Source organism: Amphiprion ocellaris, chromosome 15 (genome assembly GCF_022539595.1).
Source record: "Amphiprion ocellaris isolate individual 3 ecotype Okinawa chromosome 15, ASM2253959v1, whole genome shotgun sequence".
Lineage (NCBI taxonomy): Eukaryota > Metazoa > Chordata > Actinopteri > Pomacentridae > Amphiprion > Amphiprion ocellaris.
Window position 1 is genome coordinate 33,470,025 of NC_072780.1, and position 11,516 is coordinate 33,481,540.

At 36.7% G+C, this 11,516-nt stretch overlaps 1 long non-coding RNA gene across 1 annotated transcript; it reads right to left on the reverse strand.

Annotated features, from left to right (window-relative positions):
• Positions 1-3,965: 3,965 nt before the first annotated feature.
• Positions 3,966-8,910, reverse strand: LOC129350639 (uncharacterized). The gene is made up of 3 exons (XR_008604110.1): positions 8,748-8,910; positions 5,462-5,832; positions 3,966-4,473 (listed from the first exon to the last, which is right to left on the reverse strand). It is a non-coding gene; the product is annotated as an uncharacterized LOC129350639 (long non-coding RNA).
• Between the last annotated feature and the right edge of the window lie 2,606 nt (positions 8,911-11,516).

Consider the following 11,516-nt stretch of genomic DNA (forward strand, 5'->3'; position numbering starts at 1 on the left):
TTTAATCATTGTTTTAGCATAGTTTTTTCTCATTGCTTGTTTAGTTTTGTCATCTGTGTGAAAGGTGCTAAACAAATAAAGCTGAATTGATAAACTGAATAATTGACTAACTCATGATTGTGACAACAGAAGTATTTTCATTGTGATTTAAGGGTTTGTTTCATTTCTAAGGTTGAGGTTAAAATCTTGACAGAAAAAAAAGATTAAAGAAATAAACTACATTTTAAAAAAGCAATTAAATCAAAGGAAAAAAACATTTAATACAACAAAACTTTTAAAAAGAAAATTAAACATTAAATACAATTAAATTATATTAAACAGACAAAATATTTAATTAAATAATTAAACAGAAGATACAAAACGTAATTATGAAAAACAAAATTTATTAAACAAAAATATGAAACATTAAAGATTAAATATTTTAGATAATTAAACATTTAAAAAATAAAATTAAACAAGAATATTAAACATTTTTTTAAAAATACAAAAGATTAAATTAGATTATTAAACCTTTAAAAATACAAAACATTGAATTAAAAATTAAATGTTTAATTGGAAAATTAAATCCTAGACAATAAAACTTTAAATAGGAATTAAAATACAATGAAGCATTTAAAAAGAAAATTAAACATTGAAAGGTGGTAAAACATTTAAAAAGAAAAACTTTAAAGATTTAATCGAAAAATTAAACACAGGGAAAGAAAAGGAAATTTTTCAAACAAGCCGATAAAACATTTGAAAAAACAAACATTAAAAAGACAAAACATTTAGAAATCAAATCAGACATTAGAAAAGACTAAAAGGTGAGAAAAGAGCAAAACTAAACATTTAAGAAGAATCAAACTAAAGACAAAACATTTGAAAAGACACCAGTTAAACTTTAGAAGATCAAATTAAACAGAAGAAGCAATAAGATGACCAAAAGAGCAAAAACAGATAAAAGTATTAAAGTGTTTTCTAGGCTGAAATGAAAACATGAAGTTGTTTTTTCAACTGTTTCCTCTTTCTATGTTCTTGGTTTGATTGTGGAAAGATTTACTAAGAACTCATTTCAGAAAACTGCTTCCAGATAAAGTCTACTCGTAGTTGAAGGCATTGATCAAACTAATGTTACCTTCTGATCTCCACAAACTTTACTGTTCACTGAAGAGAATCAAAGTTTGTTGAGGATTTCTAAAAAACCCACAGGTGAAGGTCTGAGAAGAACTCAGATGGATGATCTAAATGTGAAATCAAGACTCATGGTCACAAGTTTTAAGGCTTCTGTTAACCATAAAGTTCAAACTAACAGAGAAGTACTGAGAAACTTTTAAAATTTCAGTCCCCAGACTGTCTGAAGGTTCAAACTAACAGAGAAGTACTCAGGAACTCAGAAGATATCAGTCCTTGGACTGTCTGAAGGTTCAATCTAACAGAGATCTACTGTGGGACTTAGAAAATTTCAGCCCTCAGACTGTGTGAAAGCTCAGGTCCTGAGGACTCAGGAGGTGTGGAGGCTTTGGAAAGTCTTGGAACTGAGGGTTCAACCCTCCAGCACCAAGGCTGAAGTCCAACCTCCTGAGAAAAACGGTCGAGTCGAGACTCGAGTTAAAAAAAAACTCGAAAACGACAAAAAATAGATGACAAATGCGCAAAAAAAAGAAGAATTAGTATCTGAGCGAGTAGCTCAGGGGGATAAGAAGAGGACTACCAAGCGGAGGGTCGCAGGTTCGAGACCCGCCAGTGGCAGTTTTCTTTCTTTGTCTTTGTCAGGATTTTGAGAAAATTTAAGAAGTGTCTGGTCTTGAACCAGCGACCTGCAGCTCCATAGGCAAATCCTTAACTCACTGAGCTACAGATCAGATACAAAGAAATAAATTCGTCGTCCCTTTGGCATCGTAGTTCCTGAAGTGACCACATGGGTGGAGCTGAGGCGGAGTCTGGGTGGAGTCAGGGCGGAGAGTAGGCGGGGAGGTGGGTGGCGGCCTCCCCCCTCTACTCCCCCACCTCCCTCCACCACCCACCACACCTTCCCCCGCCCGACGAGTTCTTCGAGTCTCCACGAGTTCTTCGAGTCTCCACAGGTTTTCCCGAGTTTCTGGAGTTTCCACCAGGTCGGAGGCAGAACAAGTTGTCATGAAGAGGTGTTGAAGTCGGCCAGGATGGACTGACTTTTTACAGCAACTAGAAGGAAGACCACTAGAAGAGCAGGTCTTTAACCACCATCCATAAAATCCATGGAGTCGCTCCAGAGAAATGAAGGGAGGTCAACTTTTATCAACCTCCATCCAGATGTTCAACTTCATATCTTTACGTTGACATTTTTAGCACCACAAACCTTTAGTATCACACTTTATCATTTATTAGGACTTTAACGGAATCCACCAGCAGATTTAGTTTTTGTTGAGAAACTTTATTCTTGTCATCGTGGTACTGCAGTATTTAAAACTGTTCCTTCTATTTGACCTCATGTTTATTAGTTTTAGTGGAGAAAGTTATTTTAGTTGTCGATTAGTCTCTTAAAAACCAAATAATAAATTGGGTTAGTCAAGAGGTTTAAATTTCTTACTTTGTCATATTTTAAATATGACAGAAAATGGAAAAATAAAGTGTCTTGAGACAATTTGACCTGTAATTGGCATTATATAAATAAAATTGAATTAAAATTGTATGTATCTTGTAATGTTGGAGTAATTCAGCCATATATGTTGGAAAACACATTTTCTTTGTCCATTAATCTGTTGTTTCCTCCAGTAATTCATTTCTTGTTTTGGTTTATAAAATATCAAACCCAAATATATTCAGTTTACTGTCATAAAAACCAAATAGATTTACATTCATGATGCAGGAATCAGGCAGTTTTTCACTTTTGATCTTAGTTTAGTCAGAAAGATAGTTGATATTGTGTGAATTGTTGCAGCTTGTGAGCCGTAAAAGGTTTTAATCTTTGGGGCCGAGTGTCAAAAAACATTTAGAAACCAACATCAACAAAACACTCAACAAAGATTTGAACATCATTAAAGGGAAATCCAACTTTTGCATGACAATGTCTAATTAAAGGACATTTATTTCCAACGTAAATGTGTGATATTCATCCTCTGGAGCTTTCTCTTCACATCGTCTTCCACCTGGACTGGTTTGGTCGGGAGCATATGCAACAAACATTTGAAAAACTGCACTTTAACATCAATGAATGACACTGAAGTTTAATCTCTACATAAATGAGACTGAGTCTGGATGTGCTGCTCTGTCATTAACTGCTAAGTTTAGGGAAAGTTCAAACAGAAGAGGACAGTTCAGATCAGACTTGAGAATGAGCTTTTTTTGAACAAACATCTCAGGCTTTCTGAGCTTCAGCATCTCTAGCAAGACATTTTAACAACAAGCAACTCAAGAGATCCAGAAGTTGAAGAGAGTTAGCTTTAGCTGAGCCAAAGAACATGTGGGACGCTAACCTAGCAAACATTTCAGACTTTTCTCTGTGAATTCTGAGAAATAATTTACTATTTAATGACAGAGCTACACATCTTAACTCAGTCTCATGAAAACAGACTCTAATTCAGTGTCATCCATCCATATTAAAGTGCAGTTACCCAAAATGTTTGTTGCATGAGCTCCAACAAAACCTGTCCAGGTAGAAGGCCATTTTGACAAACAGGAAGTGGAAGATTCCAAGCAGATTTATAGAAGGGGGAACCAGACTGTACTAAGTGTGGTGGAGTATAGAGGGGTGTTTTGTGGGTTTTTAAGGCTGATAATGATTATTAGTGAGACATTTGGAGTAGATATTCATTTGCAGTAAATGAAAGTATTTAAAATCTTGAGTTAAACTTAGAAGAACACAAACTCTAACAGAAAACTTTGTTGATACGTTTTTGTTTTGTTTACAGATGTTAAGTTGAAGGAGTTTTATTCGTGACGTATAACCAATCAAATCACTCCAGAAGACTGAGTAACCACAGGTAGATAAAGGTTCAGAGCCAAAGTAGCACCATTTTTAAATTGATTTATTACCGTAAATCAGTAAAAAATAAAATACTGATAATCAGTAAATCAGTCAGCCCACAATTACTACAATTCTACAATGTATGTCTCTTTCCTTTGACTTGTTATTTGTACAATATACGATGTATATGATGGTGTTTTTTCATACCAAAGGCTATACTATGATGTTTTCTAAGAGACATACGATGCTACTCTGGTTGTTCTGGCCCTGGGCCACTGCACTCCTCCTCTGTTGTTTTCTGGATTGTACTCAGCTGCATGCCTTCATCCACCAGGCCTCCGTTGACTCGTCCCACCTGCCGTCTCTGGAACTGAAGCTGGATTGGAACAGACCAAAGTTCAGTCCAATCACGATGCCAGCTGCCTCTCAAAAGGCTCCTTCATCTGGCAGGTGGCAGCACTTCTTCTGAGGGGAAGCTGAGCTGGTCCAGCAGAACTTTGGAGATGTGTTCCAGTGGTTGGTGGATGTGTGGGGAGATAGAGAGGGACCTTTGAATTGTTCACAAAGGAAAACAGGGAACCCACTGGTAGTTTTAGTTTAGGCTGCTACTGTGGTGTGTTTTTGGGTTTTAAGAGGTGAACATGAAGAGTTTTTTTTCCTATTGATTATCTTTTACTTTGTTCCTGGTTGGAATGCCCATCAATGTCAACATGAAGTTCACTTTTAGTTCTGTTTATTTATTTTTATTTTACTAACACCCATTTGTTTTTAACCCCCTCACATGTTGTGTTGTTGTAAACTTAGTCTTTCAAATAAATACTCGTCTAACCCTCTGGAAACAAGCGTTTGTACTGTTTTTGTGTTGCTCCTCACCTACTTCAGACAGCCGGGACAAAACGTTTTGTGGACTAAAGGCTTTTCTATGACGTTTTTAGAGTGACATGCTATACTATGATGTTTTTAGACCAAAGGCTCTAATATGATGTTTTTTGGGCGACATGTTATACTATGATGTTTGTTGGACCAAAGGCTATACCATGACATTTGTTGGACGACATGCTATTCTATGACATTTTTTGAACCACATTCTATACTATGACGTTTTAAGAGCAACATGCTAAACTATGACAATTTTAGAGCGACATGCTGTACTATGGACGTTTGTTGGACGACATGCTATACTATAGGCTTTTTTAATTGACATATTACTATGATGTGTTTTCTGTTTGTGTTTTTTTGTTTTTTAGCAACATATAATAATTTGAACAGTTTAAAAAATTACTATACTTTTACTTGTGCAATGAAATATTATTCTTTTTAGGCAAAGGCCATGTTTGATTACATATAGGCTATTAAATAAATGTTTATTAAAAACTAAAAAGTATTTAAAAAATAATAACCAACTTAGGCATTTACTGAGTCACTAAAATAGTGTAGAGTCTACGGCCACATCAGCATTATTATAAGCATCCTCTGGTAAATTCACAGCCATATACTGTAGGAAATCTAGCTGATCTCATCATGATGTCCACTTACCATATGGACTTCAGGAGATGATTAGATGATGATAAACTGTGACCTGCTGGTTGGGTTCTCTCTGTTCTCATATTTCCTCCATGTTTGTCTCCTGATGCTGCCTTACTTCAGCCAGTCCATGAGCAACAGAAAACACAGTTTGCCTTGTATCCATTGCCAGGGGTTCCACTCTTCCCACTCCAGTCTGTACATTTGCAAACGTTTTTGCTTCTTTAGACGTGGTGGAGTTTCAGGTGTAGACATTTTTAAACGTGCGGATTCAGCAGCGTCTGTAACCAGGCAACCAGAGACAGGACCGGACAGGACGGGACACACAGAGACGTCTGAAGTCTGTCCACTGGACCTGGCATCGGGTCCTCGCTGCGTGGGTCCTACGAAGATGAAATTGGCTGCCCTTAATATTTCCTGTGTTTTATTTTATTCATTATGCAGTTTTGATGAGTGTGTGACAGACGTGTATGGAGCATTTATGAAAATACGGAACAACTTGCGTCCCGTATTGATTCAATACGGGACGCAACAATTAATTGTCAAATAAAGGACGTTTCTGTATTTTAAGGGACGGGTGGCAACCCTACAGAGCAGTGTAAAGAAACTGGTCGCCTAGCAACCTGAATTAGTCTAGGTAACACTTTGTTTATTATGTGTGTTTTCTGCTCAAGTTAATGTCCTGGTTTGATTCATTTTAAATTACTCCTGATCTTGAAAGGTTTTAAACTGTGCAGTCAAAGTAGTTACAACTGTGAGCGAATAGCTTGAAATGAACTGCCCTAGACTGCTCTGTTCATAGCCAACCATTCTTTCACAGCAGCTATATCAAGAGTTATTGTGCAATGATAGATAAATGCAGCCCATTTTTTTCAACTGTTTCCTGTTTAGTATGTGTAACCTCCTCTTAATTTGTTCTAAAAGAAATGTCTAATGAGGCAGTCTAGTCTTTCAGTCAGGTTCAGTCATTTATCCCATTGGTGGTTTGCATTATATAACTTTGTTTTTCTCTGTTCTAGGAACTATTGTTAAATCATCTTTATGTGAGACTTTGTTCTCGTTTGGAGCATATTCTCGGACGCATGCCTCTGGATCTGGACTTCTTAGAGTTCACTTGCACACAAGAACTTGTGTTTTTAAATAATTTATCTAACCAAGTAGAAGTTTGCCCAGCTATTTTAAATGCACTGACACAGCTACACCATCTTATCAGCTCAGAAAAAGAAAACAGGAATCAGTACATTGCAACTGTGCACTCAGAGAGAGGAGCAGCTGGGCGACAAAGAATGGTCCACATCCCCAGAGCACCTTTGTAACTTACTGGAACTAATATGTCTGTCCCATGTATAGATAATGGTATCTGTGAAATTATTAGCTGAGTATGTCAAGTACTTTTAGATTTTTTTAAGTGGACAGTAGACCTAGTTTCAGTATTGTTTTTCTCACATTAAAATTTGAGGCTATATATTAATATATATATAATATCTCAAGAATAATTCAAGATAAAAGCCTGAAATCTTCATTTATTTGTCTTGCTAACATAAGCATATCAGATTGCTATTAAATACAGCGGTGGAAAAACGTTTTTGGACACCTCATACATTTGTGAAATATTGCATTAAGAATCCTCTGAGGTCTCAAATGCAATTTCTATTTAGTTCAGTCACAGCCATAATACGAAACAAATCCTAAAAAAGTCAATAAAAACTTGAAATTCATTGGTTCCTTAAAAACAAGAAATTTTGAGTATTGGGTCATTTTGGTAGAATTTAGTTTTGTTGTTCATGTAAACAATAAACAAAAAAAGCAATCATTTGTTGTCTGTCTAATGCAGTCACACCTTTTGAAACACAAAGACTTTCCAACAAATATTTCACGATAATATTTGAGATTGTGGAAAATTTTCAAGGTGCCTGAAAACTTTTTTCCACCACTGTATCTGTCAAAGCATGAAAATTTGCCATTAGAAAAATGCCACTATATTCAGAAGTATATATGTGGTCATGGTTCCATTATGCCAATGTCATGTTAATGACTGGATGCAGGGCTAATTTTACAAAGAAAATTACACAAAACAACATGTCAGGTTTCGAAGGACTGGACTTTTCATAGACCCCTTCATTTTTTTACATATTTCAACTCACCCATAATCTGAGATTATTGATCTACTTGTTCAGTATTATAGATTCTTCATCATTGTTCTGAGATAGTGTCATTCAAACAACCTCAAATTTCAATGTGCAAAAAAATGCCTGTTGAAGTAGGTTGACAGTGACAGTCAATTTAAAAATATTTTTTGCTCTGACAGTATTTGGCATACTATATATATATATATATATATATATATATATATATATATATATATATATATATATATATATAGGCCAGGATGTCAGTCTTAAATGATTTGTAGTCCTTGTAATGTCCTGGGAATGTAAGGTCTCATAGCAGGTGGAGGCTGTCAGGTATCTGCCATTCACTACTTCTGAGGAGAGAGTTCTTGGTAGAGTCTCCCATCCAGTCCAGAATTTCACCAGACTGGTCAGTTCAGACGGTGTTGCTATGGAGTGGATTAAAATTGATTAAATAAATGGCTACAACAAATTATCAAAAACAATCTAGGGTACGCATACTAAACAGGAAACAGTTGAAAAAATGGGCTGCATTTATCTATCATTGCACAATAACTCTTGATATAGCTGCTGTGAAAGAATGGTGGGTTATGAACAGAGCAGTCTAGGGCAGTTCATTTCAAGCTATTCGCTCACACTTGTAACTACTTTGACTGCACTGTTTAAAACCTTTCAAGATCAGGAATAATTTAAAATGAATCAAACCAGGACATTAACTTGAGCAGAAAACACACATGTTAAACAAAGTGTTACCTAGACTAATTCAGGTTGCTAGGTGACCAGTTTCTTTACACTGCTCTGTGACTTAACTGCATTTTCGGGCACATAAATCACACCTCCACCCATTTGTGCGTTTATAAAATTGTTACTCAACTACCCAGCTGCAGAACGTGTTGTATGTATGACCTCATTACTGTGCTAGCGCGGCTAGCGCTGTATTAGCGCGGCTAGCGCGGCTAGCGCTGTATTAGCGCGGCTAACGCTGTGCTAGCGCTGTATTAGCGCGGCTAACGCTGTGCTAGCGCTGTATTAGCGCGGCTAACGCTGTGCTAGCGCTGTATTAGCACGGCTAACGCTGTGCTAGCGCAGCTAACGGCATGCATTACAGCTTACTGACTCTCACAAAAACAAACCACATACAGGACAAAAAGGATTAATACACTCACTGAAGCGCCGTCGTTCATGCTGGTAGCCGTGGTTGACCCCGGTCTTGTGAGGTGAACCGTCTGCGTCACATGACCGGAGGAGCGCCACGTGATTGGCTGGGCGTTGGTTCGATTTTGGCTAGGATCGATTGTTTACGCCTGAGTCCCCCAGATGTGAACAACGAATTTTTGACAGCGAATTTTTTGATGGCGAATTTTGAACATTGAATTTTTTGATGGTGAATTTTGAACACATCGAATTTTTTTGATGGCGAATTTTGAAGACATTGAATTTTTAACTGGTTTTTAGAATTCTGATGAGCTAAATTCAGGCATAAAAAAAATTCACATACGTAATTTTGATGCAAAAAAATTCAAAGTAAGAAATTCAGCAGCTTTTAAAATTCAGAATCTGATGAGTCTGATTTGCTTCCATAAATGTTCTTCAAGAAAATATTAGAAGTTTTACTGATATATATGGAATCACTTTAGATATTTTTAGGATTTTTTGGAAGATTTTCACTCATTTTCTGAAAATATTTACAAGAATTTTCTTGCCAAATTTGGGGGATTTTAAAAAAAAAAAAATACAACTTTTAAGGGGAACTTTTAAGGAATTATTGGAATTTTCTTCCTGAAGGTTTTGCAAATTTTCAGAAATTTGGGGAATTTTTTTGCTGAATTTTTGGATTTTTTTCAGACAAGGAAACAATATTTTTTGGTGCCTGTAAATGAAGACAACAGGAGGGTTAAACTGAAAACACGTGGACAAAATAGTTGGTACCCCTTGGTTAATGGAAGAAAAACCCACAATGGTCACAGAAATAATTTGAATCTGACAAAAGTAATAATAAATAAAAATTCTATGAAAATTAACCAATGAAAATCAGAAGTTGCTTTTGAACCATGGTTTAACAGAATTGTTTTAAAAAATAAACTCATGAAACAGGCCTGGACAAAAATGATGGTACCCTTAACTTAATATTTTGTTGCACAACCTTTTGAGGCAATCACTGCAATCAAACCATTTGTGTAACTGTCAGTGAGACTTCTGCACCTCTCAGCAGGTATTCTGGTCCACTCCTCATCAGCAGACTGCTCCAGTTGTCTCAGGTTTGAAGGCTCCTTCTCCAGACGCCATGTTTCAGCTCCTTCCACAGATGTTCAATAGGATTTAGATCAGAGCTCATAGAGGCCACTTCAGAATAGTCCAATGTTTTCCTCTTAGCCATTCTTGGCTGTTTTTAGTTGTGTGTTTTGGCTCATTATCCTGTTGAAAGACCCATGACCTGCAACTGAGACCAAGCTTTCTGACACTGGGCAGCACATTTCTCTCTAGAATACCTTGATAGTCATGAGATTTCATTGTACCTGCACAGATTCCAGACACCCTGTACCAGATGCAGCAAAGCAGCCCCAGAACATAACAGAACCTCCTCCATGTTTCACAGTAGGGACACTGTTCTTTTCTTCATATGCTTCATTTCTGCATCTGTGAACATCGAGCTGATGTACCAAAAAGTTCCAGTTTTGTCTCGTCTGTCCATAGAACATTCTCCCAGAAGCTTTGTGGTTTGTCAACATGCAGTTTGCTAAATTCCCATCTGGCTTTTTTATGATTTGTTTTCAACAATGGTGTCCTCCTTGGTCGTCTCCCATAAAGTCCACTTTGGCTCAAACAACAACGGATGGTGTGATCTGACACTGATGTAGCTTGACCTTGGAGTTCACCTTTAATGTCTTTAGAGGTTGTTCTGGGCTCTTTTCTTACCATTCCTATTATCCGTCTCTTCCATTTGTCATCAGTTTTCCTCCTGTGGCCACATCCAGGGAGGTTGGCTACAGTCCCATGGATCTTAAATTTCTGAATAATATGTGCAACTGTAGTCACAGGAACATCAAGCTGCTTGGAGATGGTCTTATAGCCTTTACCTTTAACATGCTGGTCTATAATTTTCTTTCTAATCTCCTGAGACAACGCTCTCCTTGGCTTCCTCTGGTCCATGTTTAGTGTGGTACACACCATGTCACCAAACAGCACAGTGACTACTGTAACCCTATAAATAGGCCGACTGACTGATTACAAGTTTGTAGACACCTGTGATGCTAATTAGAGGACACACCTTGATTGAACATGTCTCTATGGTCACATTATTTTCAGTCTTTTCTAGGGGTACCATCATTTTTGTACAGGCCTGTTTCATGAGTTTATTTTTTAAAATAATTCTGTTGAACCACAGTTCAAAAGCAATGTCTGATTTTCATTAATTTTCATAATTTTTTAATTTATTATTACTTTTGTCAGATTCAAATTATTTCTGTGGCCATTGTGGGTTTTTCTTTCACTAAACGAGGGGTACCAACAATTTTGTCCACGTGTGTATTTCCTCGATTAATCGAGTTTCAACGGTGATAAATGTGTGGTTTTGTCCACGACTGAAAGAGGTTTAGTAAAAGTCTCACAGCTGACGGGTTTTAAGCTTGATTCTACGTTTGTGGTCGATCAGACAACATGTAGTTCTGGTTTATTAACTCTGGGCTGATTTAATTCTTTAACATTTCAGTAATAAAAACCCTTTAATTAGCCTTTTTAAATCAGTGTTTTCTCTTTATTTAAGAGGTTTGGACTCCAGATTTACACCATATTTCCTGTAAAAATGAGAGAACAAAGATCGACTGACCTGTTGAATTAAAACCACTGCAGACTTTTACAAACATTTTAATAAATCAGTTTCATGAGCTCCTGCACAGACGAAGGCTGCTGGAATCCTGAACATCCTGGGGTTAAAC